The sequence below is a fragment of the Schistocerca piceifrons genome, chromosome 5 (assembly GCF_021461385.2).
Source record: "Schistocerca piceifrons isolate TAMUIC-IGC-003096 chromosome 5, iqSchPice1.1, whole genome shotgun sequence".
Lineage (NCBI taxonomy): Eukaryota > Metazoa > Arthropoda > Insecta > Orthoptera > Acrididae > Schistocerca > Schistocerca piceifrons.
In genome coordinates, this window is record NC_060142.1 from 41,714,152 (window position 1) to 41,732,128 (window position 17,977).

Below are 17,977 nucleotides of genomic sequence, written 5' to 3' on the forward strand. Positions count from 1 at the left end.
CGCGCGTGGTCGCGTCGCCGGCTGCGGCCGTCGCTGTGGCACTTCCTGCCCACGGCGCTGTCCTTCATGGCGCCCCCCGTGGCGGGGCTGCTGCCCCAGGGCCCGGTGCCGCCCCCCGACTTCCTGCACATCGTCCGGAGGGTGGCCGAAGCCAACGCCGAGGCGGGCGACTGCGCGCCGCGGCGCGACATCGCCACGCACCTCCAGAAGCTGCGGGATGGTGAGTCAATCCTCAAACCGTCGAATCTCTCTTGATAATGTAGTGAGGTGATGAAAGTCATGGGATAAAGATACGCACATATGCAGATGGTGACAGTGTCACATGTTGTTGTTGTGGTCTTCAGTCCTGACACAGGTTTGGTGCAGCTCTCCATGCTACTCTGTCCTGTGCAAGCCTCTTCATCTCCCAGTACCTACTGCAGCCTACATTCTTCTGAATCTGCTTAGTGTATTCATCTCTTGGTCTCCCTCTACGATTTTTACCCTCCACGCTGCTCTCCAGTACTAAATTGGTGATCCCCTGATGCCTCAGAACATGTCCTACCAACCGATCCCCTCTTCTAGTCGAGTTGTGCCACAAACTTCTCTTCACCCCAATCCTATTCAATACCTCCTCATTAGTTATGTGATCTACCCATCTAATCTTCAGCATTCTTCTGTAACACCACATTTCGAAAGCTTCTATTCTCTTCCTGTCCAAACTATTTATCGTCCATGTTTCACTTCCATACATGGCTACACTCCATACAAATACTTTCAGAAACGACTTCCTAACCCTTAAATCTATACTCGATGTTAACAAATTTCTCTTCTTCAGGAACGCTTTCCTTGCCATTGTCAGTCTACATTTTATATCCTCTCTACTTCGACCATCATCAGTTATTTTGCTCCCCAAATAGCAAAACTCCTTAACTACTTTAAGTGTCTCATTTCCTAATCTAATTCCCTCAGCATCACCCGACTTAATTCGACTACATTACATTATCCTCGTTTTGCCTTTGTTGATGTTCATCTTATATCCTCCTTTCAAGACATTGTCCATTCCGTTCAACTGCTCTTCCAAGTCCTTTGCTGTCTCTGAGAGAATTACAATGTCGTCGGCGAACCTCAAAGTTTCTATTTCTTCTCCATGGATTTTAATACCTACTCCGAACTTTTCTTTCGTTTCCTTTACTGCTGGCTCAATATACAGATTGAATAGCAACGGGAAGGGGCTACAACCCTGTCCCTGACTCTTATAACTGCCATCTGCTTTCTGTACAAAATGTAAATACCCTTTCGCTCCCTGTATTTTACTCCTGTCACCTTCATAATATGAAAGAGAGTATTCCAGTCAACGTTGTGAAAAGCTTTCTCTGGGTCTACAAATGCTAGAAACGTAGGTTTGCCTTTCCTTAATCTTTCTTCTAAGACAAGTCGTAGGGTCAGTACTGCCTCACGTGTCCAACATTTCTAAGGAATCCAAACTGATCTTCCCTGAGGTCGGCTTCTACCAGTTTTTCCATTCGTCTGTAAATAATTCGCGTTAGTATTTTGCAGCTGTGACTGATAGTTCGGTAATTTTCACATCTGTCAACACCTGCGTTCTTTGGCATTGGAATTATTATACTGTTCTTCAAGTCTGTCACATGCACGAGACATAAAAGAGCAGTGCGTTGGCGGAGCTATTTGTTCTCGGGTGATTCCTGTGAAAACGTTTCCGACGTGATTATGGCCACACGACAGCATTTAACAGACTTTGAACGTGGAATGGTAGTTGAAGCTAGACACTCAGCACATTTCATTTCGGAAATCGTTAGGAAATTCATTATTCCGATGCCCACAGCGCAAAGAATGTGCCAAGAATACGAAATTTCAGGCATTACGTCTCACCATGGACAACACAGTGGCCGATGGCCTTCACTTAACGACCGAGAGCAGCATAGAGCTGTCAGTGCTAACAGACAAGCAATAATGCCTGAAATAGCCACAGAAATCGGTGTGGGACATACGACAAGCGTATCTGGAAAGTGCGGCGAAATTCGGGATTATTGGAGCAGATGAGCGACGCTAGCGCCTGTTCCAACAGCACGACATCGCCTGCAGCACCTGCCGTGGGTTCGTGACCATATCTGTGGAACCCTGTATGATTGGAAAACCGAGGCCTGGTCATATGAGTCCGATTTTCAGTTGGTACGAGCTGATGGTAGGGTTCAAGTGTGGCATAGATCCAAGAAAACCATGGATCCAGGTTGCTGGTTGGTTGGTTTGTTGATTGGGGGGGGGGGGGGGGACCAAACAGAGAGGTCATCGGTCCCATCGGTTTAGGATGACTCCTTTCAAAGGAACCATCTGGCCTTTGCCGAAGCTATTTAGGAAAATCACAGAAACCCTAAATCAGGATGACAGGATGCGGCTTTGAACCGTCGTCCTCCACAATGCGAGTCCAGTGTGCTAACCACTGCGTCAACTTGCTCGGTGGTTCCAAGTTGTCAACAAGGTATTGTGCAATCTGGTGATGGCTCCATATGGTGCCGGCTGTGTTATATGGAGTGCGTTTGGATCCTGTGGTCCAGATGAACCGATTGTTGATGAAACGGTTATGTTCGGCAGTCTGGAGACCATTTGCAGCCATTCGTTGACCTCATGTTCACAAACAACGATGTCGAGTCAGTTCTGTATGTTTGCTTTGAAGAACATTCTGGACGACTGGACTGGATGATCTGGCCAACCAGACTGCCTGACTTGAATCCCATCGAACATTTATAAGACGTAATAGAGAGGTTAGTTCGTCCACAAAATCTTGCGCCGACAGCACTTCCGCGAATATGGACAGCCATAGAGGCAGTATGGCTCAGTATTTCTGCAGGAGAATTCCAACGACTTCAGTCCATGTCACGTCGAATTGCTGTACTACGCTGGGAAAAAGTTGGCCCGACTTACAATTGGGAGGCATCCCATGAGTTTTCTCACCTCAGTATAGTCTGCCGTCATCTCGCTGTGCTTCTTAATCGTAAACCGTCCTTAGACGTGGCATAAAAGCTGATGTGGGTATGGAGCTGTTTTGTGACGTCAGCTGCTGTTATTTCACACTGACGAGACATTGCTGCGCATGAAACACGAAGTACATTCTCCGTTATTTCGGAAAAGTCCAACGAAACGTTTAACCAATAAGAAGCGAGACCGTTCTCTTCTTCACAAGCAGAACGTTGGTGATGCCATAATGGATTCTGTGGTATCAGTTGAAGTTCAAGCTCCACTTTTGGTGGATTTTATGTTGCGGATAACAACAAAAACACTCAGCACTCCATAACCATTCATATTTTCATAAAAATTCTAAAAAATAAAAAGTCAAGAATGATGAGGTGATTCCAAAAGGCACATAGCTGAATGAATGTGCTTTATTCGCAACTACCAGTTCCCGTCAGTATAGAACGCATCTTGAGTTTTATCTGTCAAGAATACAAACCACCGTGTCAATTTTTTTGAAGTGGTAGAAATACAGAACCATAGATAGTGTAAGTCCCCCCCCCCCCCCCCCCCCCCTCTGAACCATGGACCTTGCCGATGGTGGGAAGGCTTGCGTGCCTCAACGATACAGATAGCCGTACCGTAGGTGCAACCACAACGGAGGGGTATCTGTTGAGAGTCCAGACAAACGTGTGGTTCCTGAAGAGGGGCAGCAGCCTTTTCAGTAGTTGCAGGGGCAACAGTCTGGATGATTGACTGATCTGGCCCTGTAACACTAACCAAAACGGCCTTGCTGTTTTGGTACTGCGAACGGCTGAAAGCAAGGGGAAACTACAGCCGTAATTTTTCCCGAGGCCATGCAGCTTTAATGTATGATTAAATGATAATGGCGTACTCTTGGGTAAAATATTCTGGAGGTAAAATAGTCCCCCATTCGGATCTCCGGGCAGGGACTACTCAAGAGGACATCGTTATCAGGAGAAAGAAAACTGGCGTTCTACGGATCGGAGCGTGGAATGTTAGATCCCTTAATCGGGCAGGTAGGTTAGAAAATTTAAAAAGGGAAATGGATAGGTTAAAGTTAGATATAGTGGGAATTAGTGAAGTTCGGTGGCAGGGGGAACAAGACATTTGGTCAGGTGAATACAGGGTTATAAATACAAAATCAAATATGGATAATGCAGGAGTAGGTTTAATAATGAATAAAAAAATAGGAGTACGGATAAGCTACTACAAACAGCATAGTGAACGCATTATTGTGGCCAAGATAGACACGAAGCCCACGCCTACTACAGTAGTACAAGTTTATATGCCAACTAGCTCTGCAGATGATGAAGAAATTGATGAAATGTATGATGAGATAAAAGACATTATTCAGATAGTGAAGGAACTCTAAAATTTAATAGTCATGGGTGACTGGAATTCGATAGTAGGAAAAGGAAGGGAAGGAAACGTAGTAGGTGAATATGGAATGGGGGTGAGGAATGAAAGAGGAAGATGCATGGTAGAATTTTGCGCAGAGCATAACTTAATCATAGCTAACACTTGTTTCAAGAATCATTAAAGAGGGTTGTATACATGGAAGAACCCTGGACATACTAAAAGTTTCAGATAGATTATATAATGGTAAGACAGAGATTTAGGAAAAAGTTTTTAAATTGTAGGACATTTCCAGGGGCAGATGTGAACTCTGACCACAATCTATTGGTTATGAACTGTAAATTAAAACTGAAGAAACTGCAAAAAGGTGGGCATTTAAGGAGGTGGGACCTGGACAAACTGAAAGAACCAGAGGTTGTACAGAGTTTGAGGGAGAGCATAAGGGAACAGTTGACAGGAATGGGGGAAAAATACAGTAGAAGATGAATGGGTAGCTTTGAGGAATATAATAGTGAAGGCAGCAGAGGATCAAGTAGATAAAAAGACGAGGGCTAGTAGAAATCCTTGGGTAACAGAAGAGATACTGAATTTAATTGATGAAAGGAGGAAATATAAAAATGTAGTAAGTGAAACAGGCAAAAAGGAATACAAACGTCTCAAAAATGACATCTACAGAAAGTGCAAAATGGCTAAGCAGGGATGGCTAGAGGACAAATGTAAAGATGTAGAGGCTTATCTCATGATGGGTAAGATAGATACTGCCTACAGGAAAATTAAAGAGGTCTTTGGAGAAAGGAGAACCACTTGCATGAATATCAAGAGCTCAGATGGAAACCCAGTTCTAAGCAAAGAATGGAAAGCAGAAAGGTGGACGGAGTATATAGAGGGTCTATACAGGGGCGATGTTCTTGAGGACACTATTACGGAAATGGAAAAGGAGGTAGATGAAGATGAAATAGGAGATATAATACTACATGAAGAGTTTGACAGAGCACTGAAAGACCTAAGTCGAAACAATGCGCCGGGAGTAGACAACATTCCATTAGAACTACTGCTAGCCTTGGGAGAGCCAGTCCTGACAAAACTCTACCTTCTGGTGAGCAAAATGTATGAGACAGGCGAAATTCCCTCAGACTTCAAGAAGAATATAATAATTCCAATCCCAAAGAAAGCAGGTGTTGACAGATGTGAAAATTACCGAACTATCAGTTTAATAAGCCACAGCTGCAAAATACTAACGCGAATTCTTTACAGACGAATGGAAAAACTCTTAGAAGCCGACCTCGGGGAAGACTAGTTTGGATTCCGTAGGAATGTTGGAACATGTGAGGCAATACTGACCCAACGACTTATCTTAGAAGAAAGATTAAGGAAAGGAAGAACTACGTTTCTAGCATTTGTAGACTTAGAGAAAGCTTTTGACAATGTTGACTTGAATATTCTCTTTTGAATTCTGAAGATGACAGGGGTAAAGTCAGGGAGCTGAAGGCTATTAACAATTTGTACAGAAAGCAGATGGCAGTTATAAGAGTCGAGGGACATGAAAGGGAAGCAGTGGTTGAGAAGGGAGTGAGACAGGGTTGTAGGCTCTCCCCGTTGCTATTCAATCTGCATATTGAGCCAGCAGTAAAGGAAGCGAAAGAAAAGTTCGGAGTAGGTATTAAAATCAATGCAGAAGAAATAAAAACTTTGAGGTTCGCCGACGACATTGTAATTCTGTCAGAGACAACAAAGGACTTGGAAGAACAGTTGAACGGAATGGACAGTGTCTTGAAAGGAGGATATAAGATGAACATCAACAAAGGCAAAACGAGGATAATGGAATTTAGTCGAATTAAGTCGGGTGATGCTGAGAGAATTAGATTAGGAAATGAGACACTTGAAGTAGTAAAAGAGTTTTGGTATTTGGGGAGCAAATTAACTGATGATGGTCGACGTAGAGAGGATATAAAATGTAGACTGGCAATGGCAAGGAAAGCGTTTCTGGAGAAGAGAAATTTGTTAACATCGAGTATAGATTTAAGTGTCAGGAAGTAGTTTCTGAAAGTATTTGTATGGAGTGTAGCCATGTATGGAAGTGAAACATGGACGATAAATAGTTTAGACAAGAAGAGAATATAAGCTTTATAAATGTGGTGCTGCAGAAGAATGCTGAATATTAGATGGGTAGATCACATAAATAATGAGGAGGTATTGAATAGAATTGGGGAGAAGAGGAGTTTGTGGCCCAACTTGACTAGAAGAAGGGATCGGTTGGTAGGGCTTTTTCTGAGGCATCAAGGGATCACCAATTTAGTACTGGAGGGCAGCGTGGAGGGTAAAAATCGTAGAGGGAGACCAAGAGATGAATACACTAAGCAGATTCAGAGTACAGTACAGTGGGTACTGGGAGATGAAGAGGCTTGCACAGGATAGAGTAGCATGGAGAGCTGCATCAAACCAGTGTCAGGACTGAAGACCACAACAACAACAACAACAACACCAGGTAGTGTAGGTATTCAATAAATGTCACTTGAATCAGTATGGTTCTATCGCTCTCAAGTAATATAAAGGGAAGTAACATGTGCCGACACATTCCATGACCTTGGAGATTTTCTCCTCAAATTGGTCCTACGGAGCTAGACGTTTTAAAATGAATAAAGAAAACATTACTCCCAAAGTCACTTGCAAGTAGATAGCACCACTAGTTGGCTGATCGAGATGTTGGCTTCCATATAATGACGTCACGCGCTGTCTACATTATTCTATGATCTATGGTAGGTGTTTCCAACCTCTTAGCTCACCTGTGTCACGTTGGAAGAAGACGAGTAGTTTTCGGCCGCGGATAATATAATTGCAAGTTATTATTTATGATTCTTTACTTCAAAAGACATTTTATATATGAGATTCGACTTTGAATCTGAGAAACTAATATAACAGTATCAGGTTCGATCGAAGTGGTTGCCGTTCTCAGGGTGTTCTCGAGGTGTTCATCTGAGATTTTGGTTCTTTTTAAAAAAACAACTGTCCACAGAGTTAGCGTGCTTCCAAAAAAAGGTGGCTGTGTAGCATGGGTTATATGATCTGCAAAAATCCAGTGAAGATACATGATCAAATTTTTCTTTTAGGTTCCACCTGAAAATTTTCTGACAACGTACCGATCTGAGACAGGGTCGAAGATGTCGAGGCCAGGTAAAACAGTACAGCCACGTTATGGAGGACTTCCTCTACTGTGGGTAGACTGTGAGGGGAATGAGCGTGATGGCCGCTGCGTGGCGACGAAGTGTGAGGGAAGCAGCCTCCGCCATCACGTGCTGTACTAGCACGTTTCGATTCGTACCGATCATCACCTATTTGCAGAAATTGCTCACGAAAGTAAAACTATTTCGTGAAAGCTCACTATAGAGCCGTTCACATTCAAATGCGGTTCTTATTTGTAGCAGTGGATACGATATCAGATTAAAAACGCGTTACAACAGAATTACGATACTCTCAAACACCGAACATTGGCAGTCATTGCAATCCACACGAAGATTTCTAGATTCTACCAATTTGCAGTGATGAGTACTACGGTCAAAAAGGTTCTGTATCACAGCTGTACATACATAAGACAGTATTTCTTCCTATTTCCATAAATTAATGTCATTATAATCTCAAAAACTCTAGTTCCACAGTTGCAACGGAAGTAGCCCTAAGATAACAGATTAGCACGTCTGGCGGATTGGCCGGTTATAGGAACGAGAGTCTGGGGGTTGAAGTACGGCATGGGCGGCAGTGTTAACCACAGGATGGAACAAGGAACATAATGTGGTATCAGCGCAATGGGTGTCCGGTACATTTTTCGCTGATGGCTAGAAATGACTTGCAGAGACAATTCCCAAATCGTTGGATTGGACGCGGAGGAGATGTGTCGTGGCCGGCTCGTTCGGCAGACTTGACGCCTCTGGATTTTTTCTTGTGGGGATTCATAAGAGAAACTGTTTAAAGACGTTACAACTACACCTGAAGACATGCGAGAGAGAACTGTTAGAGCATGTGCTTCGATAAGTACCAAAGTTATAAGGAATACCACTTCACCCACGATAAGAAGATTGCAGCATTGCATTGATACCAATGGTCATCACTTCGAACACCTTCTGTAAATGGACGTTCATGCCACCTTTGTGACCCTCGTTGACCTTCAAAGACCTTACTGTTTCACATCATTAGATTTGTCTCGATAGCCGCTATCAGAAAATAAGTACCAAACTATAGCATCCCATAAAAAAAAAGAAAAAAAAAGTTGACCTTCGTATCTCTGTAGCGATCCCACCTAGCAACAAAAAACTAACGTTTTATTGTGGCCCCCGTTGTTCCATGCAACTTTTGTCCCACAAACTTTTCAGCTCCTATCATACTTTCGGAGTTATTCTTGGTGTAATTGCTAACAAACAGCAACAAGGTCATAAGCCTTTTGTTAACAAGTGTTGATAAACAAATTAAAAGAAAATAAACCGAAAAAGAGATAAAATACTTTTAAAACTGTAATTCTTAATTTACTGATAATTATATTTTTGCAAAGCGTGCTGCTGTGGCAGATCAGGAAGTTCTGCTAATATTTGGCGCCCACAATTCGAATAGGAGGGGGAGCACAAGTCGCCGGTGTAGGTACGCTACTGGCCATTAAAACTGCTACACCACGAAGATGAAGTGCTACAGACGCGAAATTTAACCGACAGGAAGAAGATTCTGTGATATGCAAATGATTAGCTTTTCAAAGCATTCACACAAGGTTGGCGCCGGTGACGACACCTACAACGTGCTGACATGAGGAAAGTTTCCAACCGATTTCTCATACACATACAGCAGTTGAGCGGCGTTGCCTGGTGAAACGTTGTTGTGATGCCTCGTGTAAGGAGGAGAAATGCGTACCATCACGTTTTCGACTTTGATAAAGGTCGGATTGTAGCCTATCGCGATTGCGGTTTATCGTATCGCGACATTGCTGCTCACGTTGGTCGAGATCCAATGACTGTTAGCAGAATATGGAATCGGTGGGTTCAGGAGGGTAAAACGGAACGCCGTGTTGGAGCTCACGGGCCTCGTATCACTAGGAGTCGAGATGACAGGCATCTTATCCGCATGGCTCTAATGACTACAGCAGTATGATTTCGCATCCGTGTTTGGCGACATCGCGGTGAACGCACATTGGAAGCGTGTATTCGTCATCGCGATAGTGGCATATCACCCGGCGTGATGCTATGGGGTGCCATTGGTTATACGTCTCGGTCACCTCTTGTTCGCATCGACGGCACTTTGAACAGTGGACGTTACATTTCAGATGTGTTACGACCCGTGGCTCCTCCCTTCATTCGATGCCTGCGAAACCCTATATTTCAGTAGGATAATGCACGACCGCATGTTGCAGGTCCTGTACGGGCCTTTCTGGATACAGAAAATGTTCGTCTGCTGCCCTGGCCAGCACATTCTCCAGATCTCTCACCAATTGAAAATGTCTGGTCAATGGTGGCCGAGCAACTGGCTCATCACAGTACGCCAGTCACTACTCTTGATGAACTGTGCTATCGTGTTGAAGCTGCATGGGCAGCTGTACCTGTACACGCCATCCAAGCTCTGTTTGACTCAATGCCCAAGCGTATCAAGGCCGTTATTACGGCCAGAGTTGGTTGTTCTGCGTAGTGATTTCTCAGGATCTATGGACCCAAACTGAGTGAAAATGTAATCACATGTCACTTCTAGTATGAATGAATACCCGTTTATCATCTGCATTTCTTCTTGGTGTAGCAATTTTAATGGCCAGTAGTGTAATACAGTCTTTCGAGCAAACAATGTAAGATGGCTTGGGGAATACTGAATTAAATGACTAAATACACTGATCATGACTCTAAATTCGCCTGCTCAACTTCGGCACAGATTAAAGCAATTACCATTTGATTTTAATTTAGTTTCAACCCTCGGAGGGGGCGATCGGTCCCCCCCCCCCCCCCCCCCCTCCCCCTGCCCTGGGCACCTTTTATACGCCCTTGGATGGATCGATGACGGAGCAGCATCAAAAATTTAATTTATAGTAAGTTTATATAAGCGGGCCTTGTGTTGTATACCTCTGTCACTACCGACCACGCGACAATACATCGGTTGTTTGGTGCGACGTGGCAGGTTTTTTTTTTTTCCCCACACAGAGGGCCTGATGAGCGGCGTGGAGACGAGCGTGCACGCGATGCTGATGTTCTCGGGCGCCATGGAGGCGACGGCGTCGGCGCTGGCCTACTGCCTGCTGGAGGTGGCGCTCAACCCGGGCGTGCAGCGCCGCCTCAGGGCCGAGCTGAGGGCCGCCGTGGCCCTGCAGGGCGCGGGCCGCCGCCTGCCCTTCGACGCGCTCGCCGGTCTGCCCTACCTCCACTGCGTCGTGCACGGTGAGCGCTGGGCTTCCCTTGGCGGCCTTACACTGAAAAAAACAAAAAAAGAGCCAAATCATTAGTGTCCTACATGCTTTCTTATTGAGAGGGGGGAGGGGAGTACTTTGTACCCGCCAGGGTAGCCGAGAGCGCTAACGCGCTGCTTCCTGGACTCGGGTAAGCGCGCCGGCCCCGGATCGAATCCGCCTGGCGGATTAACGACGAGGGCCGATGTGCCGGCCAGCCTCGATGTGGTTTTAAGGCGGTTTTCCACATCCCACTAGATGAATACCGGGCTGGTCCCCATGTTCCGCCTCAGTTACACGGCTCGGAGACTTCTGAACACATTAACACTATTTCGTGGATTACACTAGACGCAGACAGTTGGGGTACACTAATTTCGTCCCGGGGGGTACGGGGTGGCGGCAGGAAGGGCATCTGGCCACCCCTTAAACGTTAACATGCCCAATCCGATTAACGATGGCCGACCCTGCGTAACTGTGGGACAATGCTCAAGCGATAGAATAGAATAGAGGGGGGTACTTTGTGCCCACCTTTTGAAATTATTGTACTCTGTAGTCTGATTTAAAGTAGTTGCCACTCGACGTTTGCGCTGCGAAGTTGCGGCGTTGTCACGTCAAGCACTGGCTGGAGGCAGCCGCCTCAGCGCATCGCTACCCCCGCCGGTAGGAAATCGTTTTAAAGCCTGTATCTTCTACCAAAAAGTAAGTAAATTTCAAACCCACGTATGATGTATATCTCTACAACGTCTCTCAACCTGTCAAATATCTATTCTTAATTTTAATTAGGACAAAAGTTACGTTAATTTGTTTGAAACTATTTAAATTCTCGATTTCGCAAACAGCTTCTAACTTATCACGTCATTACTGAAAAACTATTGGTGTCACAGCAAAATATTATTTTTCCATTCATTACCAAAATAATGCACTCGGCAAAGAATCCTTAAAAGTTTTCGTAGTGTATTACGTTTCTTGTATATAAATTTCTGAAAACAGTGTTTTTAAGCAACCCTATCAGTTGTTGTTGTTGTGGTCTTCAGTCCTGAGACTGGTTTGATGCAGCTCTCCATGCTACTCTATCCTGTGCAAGCTTCTTTTACTGAACTCGAAACAAGTATGACGTTTAAAATCTCTATCCCCTATAAATATTATGTAAATATTTTGAAATTTACTTGCAGTATCGGTCTCAGTGGTATCTATAAGCATATCACATATCTTTTCTTTATTTTAATTAGGGCCGTTGTTACATTAACTATTGAAGCGTGAGAAATTTTCGCGCCCGGAAAAGTTTTCTTCTTTAGATTGCAAATCTCGAAAACTATTACACACATTCTTTGTGTATATACAAAATAAAATAGAATTAAAATTTAGTCTAACTTACCGTAAGGAGAGACGAGAGCTGGCCAAACAGTATTTCTTAGTCTCACAACAACAATAAGAATTAATACAAATAAATTCGCAAACACAATATTTAATGGCAGTAAGTACACTACACACTAATCAGACAATGCGAAAACACCGCTTAATTCAGAGTCAGAGTCAGTGGAACTATCCGTGTCGCTGCTCGTATTGACAGATATAATCAAGTCTTCGACACTTTGTTGTAAGATACCTTCATTGTTCTGTGCGTTCTGTATCACTCCTTTCACGTGATACACTACCTTCTGCCAGCCTTCCGATGTCACAATTTCAACTGCCTCTTTCAAAAGACGTTCCACTTCGGTTAATGTGAATTTCTTATTTTCTGCAGAAATATGCCGTTTAACCTAAGCCCATATCAGCTCTAGTGCGTTGAAATGGCAATAGTAAGGAGGCAATCTGAGCACTTTATGCCCGTATTTTTTTGCTACTTCATCCATAATGTAAATCGGGTTCTTTGGCTTGTGTTGCGATGCAAGTTCTAATAATTCTGCCCTTGTCAAATTACTGTCGAACTGTACCTTATGTTTCTGTAACCAGCTAACAATGTCGTTTTCCCTCGTTGCCTTTGTGGGTGCTTTATCTTGTATTACTGAGTGATAAGGAGCGTTATCCATGACAATGATAGAGTTTTTTGTTAAGTTCTGGAGCACACAGTCTTCAAACCATTTCACAAAAGTATTGTGGTTCATCTCTTCGTGGTAGTCAGAGGACTTATTTGAAATGAATAGCAGCAGACAATTTGGAATGAAATCTTTTGAATTTCCGGCATGTGCTACAATTATCCTTTTTCCTCTGCCGATCGGAGCTGCCATACTACTGCTGATGGTACCGTCTGTCCAGCCTTTTTTTAAACTGTGTCCTGCATTCACCTATGTTTCATCAAGCCAAACGATATCATCAAAATTTGTCCCCACTAATTTTCTAAGAAAGCGGCATCACCAGGTTGCAATATCTTGGCGTTCCATTAGTAACTTTCTGCCAGAGATGGATTTACAGCGAAATCCTAACATTTTCACGACTCGTAACAAAGACGATTTACTACCGTGAAACAGGTAAGCCGCTGTGAGGGTAGCATGTAGTTTGAGTGTCGGATACTCCTTCCTCGAATAAAATGCATATATTTGACGACGAATGGCATCTTCCTGAAAAGAGTAAAGTTTTGTGACCCTCTTCTCTAGTCGCCTCTTTTTCCCAGGCGTCTCCAATTTAGATGATTCACTTGAGCCTTCTTTCGTGAATTTCTCCTTGCAGATTCTTATTACTGATCGTTCGCTAACTTGCAGAGCAGCTGCAGTTCGCTCCACCACCTTATCCAAGGAACGAGAGGCCCTCCTGCATCCCCCTCTCTCTCTCAAAATACTCCCTTAAGGATCGCACGTATTCACGCGTATAACGACGCCATGTCCGCCACTTTTTGGAGATTTCCGAGTAGTGTGCAGCCTCGGCCTCCCTCTCTTGCGACTGCTTTCCTCAGATATCGTAAACACGCGAAGCTACAAGTCACTCAAATCTCTCACCCTCACGTCTACAACGGCTCGCTGAGGACTGACTGGCTGGCACAATGCCTTAGTCAGCTCAGCAGAGCGAAGTGGCAACGTAGTTGCAGCCGACAGCGCCGGCCGCCATTGGTTTATTGGTGGCGGGAGCCCTGAAGCCCGTTGCCTGTCAAGTGACAACTACTCTAAATCAGACTATAGTCTGTTATTTCGTACTCTAAAATTTTGAAAAAAGTGTTTGCGGTCTTTAATGAATTCTTCTACCAGATTCCACAAATATTTTAAGTTTTTCAGTCGAACGTAAGCCAAAAATTTAGGTCTTAATTGTACAAGTCACTTCTCCAATGCACTTCATATTCAGTATTTTCATGTTCAGGAACTTACTTACACATCAGTATTTCATTAAAAATATGTTGTGAATAAAAGTGAATAAGAATTAAAGAAATTTTGTTTTTTAGAATGAACGCAAACTGACTCCCTTGGTAGTACACGTTATTGAAAGTGCGCTGATGTTACATAGTGTGTGCTAGAAGATATTTTCCTGTTCAGGACACCTCTACACATCTGTGCAGCCTTAAAAAGTATGTTGTTAGTATAAGACAACGAAAATTAATGAATTTTGTATTTTTTTCCATTTTTTAGTATGGACATAAAGTCTTCCACCCCCCCCCCCCCCCCCCCAACTTCCTTGGTTATGCGCGTTATGGAAAAAGCGTTGCTATTGCTGAGGTTAATGCAATTTGTAGAGTTTTGCGTTAGTACGCTCGAGCTCGAGAGTTCGATTCCGAATCTAAAAAGCTAAACTCAGCCCACAGGCATCACTGGATGCGGATAAGGAGGGGCATGTGGTCAGCACACCGCTCTCCCGGCCGTATGTCAGTTTACGAGACCGGAGCCGCTACTCCTCAACCAAGTGGCTCCTCAGTTCGCCTCACGAAGGCAGAGTGCACCCCACTTGCCAAAGCGTTTGGCGGACCAGATGCTCAGCCATCCAGGTGCTAGCCCGGCCCGGCAGCGCTTAATTTCGGTGATCTGACGAGAACCAGTGTTACCACTGCGACAAGGCCGTTGGCCGGTTCCGTATTTAGGTGTAATGTTTTCTTTAATTTTCTAATTTCAGGCACCTTAATCGTTATAGAGCAGTCACTGCTAGTGTATACAATGGCTAAAACAACAACAACAACAACAACAACAATCCATCTACCACTTCATAAAAACTGTTACATGGTCTTATAAACTTCCGAACACTGACCAAATTCTCAGCTGCCAAGATCGTTAAAATCATTTATTTATATAGATGACCAATTTCGACAATTCTCTGTTGCCATCTTCGGCTATGTTTTTACCATTACATAATCACGTCCATGATGTAAATATAATCTCATCCATGATGTAAACTTAGATCCGAAGATGGCAACAGAGAGTTGCCGGTCATCTACGTGAATGAATGATTTTGCCGACCGCTGTGGCCGAGCGGTTCTAGGCGCTTCAGTCCGGAACCGCGCGACTGCTACGGTCGCAGGTTCGAATCCTGCCTCGGCCATGGATGTGTGTGATGTCCTTAGGTTAGTTAGGTTTAAGTAGTTCCAAGTTCTAGGGGACTGATGACCTCAGATGTTAAGTCCCATAGTGCTCAGAGCCATTTTAACCAATAAATGATTTTAGCGATCTTGGCAGTTGAGAATTTATTCAGTGTTCATAATTCTACAGATCACCGCCACACTGACGATGTGAGAAGTGAATTACGTGAGAGTATCTTCAATATGCATAACTCCCACCATCGGTGTTAAGTCAATGCGCACGTCACTCGAGATCCGGCATGTCAGGTCTGCTTTAACATCAACATACGGTCTGTAATATTGGAGACAGTGTCCTGGGTGTCTTCATCTAGCTGGACTGGCTGACTGAGCGAAGGTATCAGTGCGCCTGTCTAAAAATTCCCGATTCCTGTTCGGCAGAGTTTGTGGTTCCAACATGATGGGGAACCTGCACATTTGGGAAGAAACGTGCGACGCTATTTAAGGACAGTCTTTCCTGGAAAATTCCATGGGTTTCTTCAAGGAGGGACGGTTGATGCAATGCATTTGTTCTGCACTGCCAAAGAATGTGAAAGAACTAGGGGTGCACTTGTTGCTCTTCTAACTGTGGATGTAGTTAAGCTGCGAATAGTTCAGAGAAGCATGATGCAGAATGTTTCTAAGTGTTTGCACAAGCAGGGAAGTCGTTTTTAGCATGTGCTATGTATATCTTTTTTTGAAAGACAAGCTGTCAGTGACAGCGCAGTATGTATACTTGACACCTTTACACTGATAAATTTTTCTGTTATTTCTGTATTATGACAGCTAATTATATCTATCTAATATTTACTCTTCATGAATACATTGTAAGACAACAAAGAAAAGACCGACCACGAAAGAATTGTACGAATGCGACGGAAATCGGTAGAGGCGTTGTATATGTACAGACAAAAAATGATTACAGTTTCAGAAGAACTGGATTATTTATTTAAGAGAAACAGCTTCACAGATGTAACAAGTCAATAAAGCCATTGCGCAAGCAGATATGCGGCTTGGCAATGACTGATAGAGTTGTTGGATGTCATGCTGAGGGATATCGTGCCAAATCCTATCCAACTGACAAGTTAGGTGGTCAAAATGGTGAGCTGGTTGGAGAGCCTTCTCCGTTATGCTCCAAAAGTTTCTAATTGGTGAGAGATGGTGCGACCTTGGCGACTTTGCTTATAGAGTTTTCGGCCTGGAATCCTACTGACTGGATTAGAAGTGTCTTCAGTGAAGAGTCCCATTTAGAACTGAGCCCCGATGACCAACTAAGACGTGTCTGGAGACGCTCAGGACAGAGATGGGACACCAGCCTGACTGTCACCCGCCATACGCCTTACAACCAGGAGTGATGGCCTGAAGTACCATTTCTTTTCATAGCAGGATCCTTAGAGCACAGCGGTCCGTCGAAGATATTCTACAATACGACCCGTTTTGTTGCCCTTCATGGCAAGCTGTCTTGGGCTTACATTTCAGCAAGCTAATGTCCGCCTGTATAAGGCTAGAGTTTCTGCTACTTGCCTGTGTGCTTGCCAAATCGCGCCTTCGCCCGCAACGTCACCGGATGTCAATCCAAACAACGTTTGGGGCGTTATGGGCAAGGCCCTCCAACGGTCTGGGGATCTTGACGATCCAACGCGGCAGTTGGACATAATTTGGCACGATATCCCTCAGGAGGACTTCCAACAACTGTGTCAATCAACTCCATGCCGAATAACGGCTTGCATAAGGGCCAGAGGTGCGCCAACGCGCTACTGAATTGCTCAATCTGTGGTGTTGTTTCTCTTGAATAAATGATCGATTTGTTCTGAAACTGTAATCATTGGTACGTCACATCTATCGATTTCAGTCCCATCCGGATAATTTCTTCGTGGTGAGTTGTCTTTTCATCTTAGACTTTATTTCTAGCGTGTCTAACAGTTAATTATTACATTTAACGTCAGAAAACTGTTGTTGTAGGATATGTATTGCTCAAGACACAGTGTATATTAGTGTTTTTGGGTAGATCAAAATTAGAATACAAAAAATAACGTCTTTACCCCGAATCGGACTCACGAACTCAAATATTCCAACCCAAAACTCTACACACTGAACTAACGGAACAGAACAGCTACTGAGCGCTGACTAAATATTTTCCATACACGTGATTACAGCGTGCCAAGTAGGTTTTCTTCCACGTCCGTTTTCTGTGAAAAATATCCACATCACGAAAGTTTGTTACAGTCATTCTTGTACTGTTCGTATGCGAGGATGGCGCTGTGGAGTTTGAGTATGCGAATTTAGACTTACCCTGGATATGGAAAGGTTACACGCCTGTTATTTGTTTGAAGGGAGCCGTGTCGTGCATCGCGTAAGAAAGAGCAAAGTCTACCACAACATGTTAGAACTCCACAGTGGCAACATCCTCACCCATCGAGACCGTCCACGTTGGTCAGGGTGCCACGACTGCCGTATGTAAATAGTATCATTATTTCGGAAGGCCACACACAATGTCATGCAGAAACTCAATGGATTCGAGCCATTAGTCCCAGAGATGACATACTTGCTTGCTCGACCGTGCGGGACTGTGCAGCCACATGGTGTATCTCGAGACAGGAAATTGTCTTGTGCGCAACAAGACCACCGCTTGCATGGTTAGTGTAACTGTCACCGCTGTGTACGATTGTTGTATGGGCGCCTCTTGATGCAGCAGCAGAGGAAGGTGCGCCGATGGTGGTCCGTCCAAGGGCAACACTGGACACAGGAGCTGCACTACCTAGTCCAAGTTCGACGTGCAG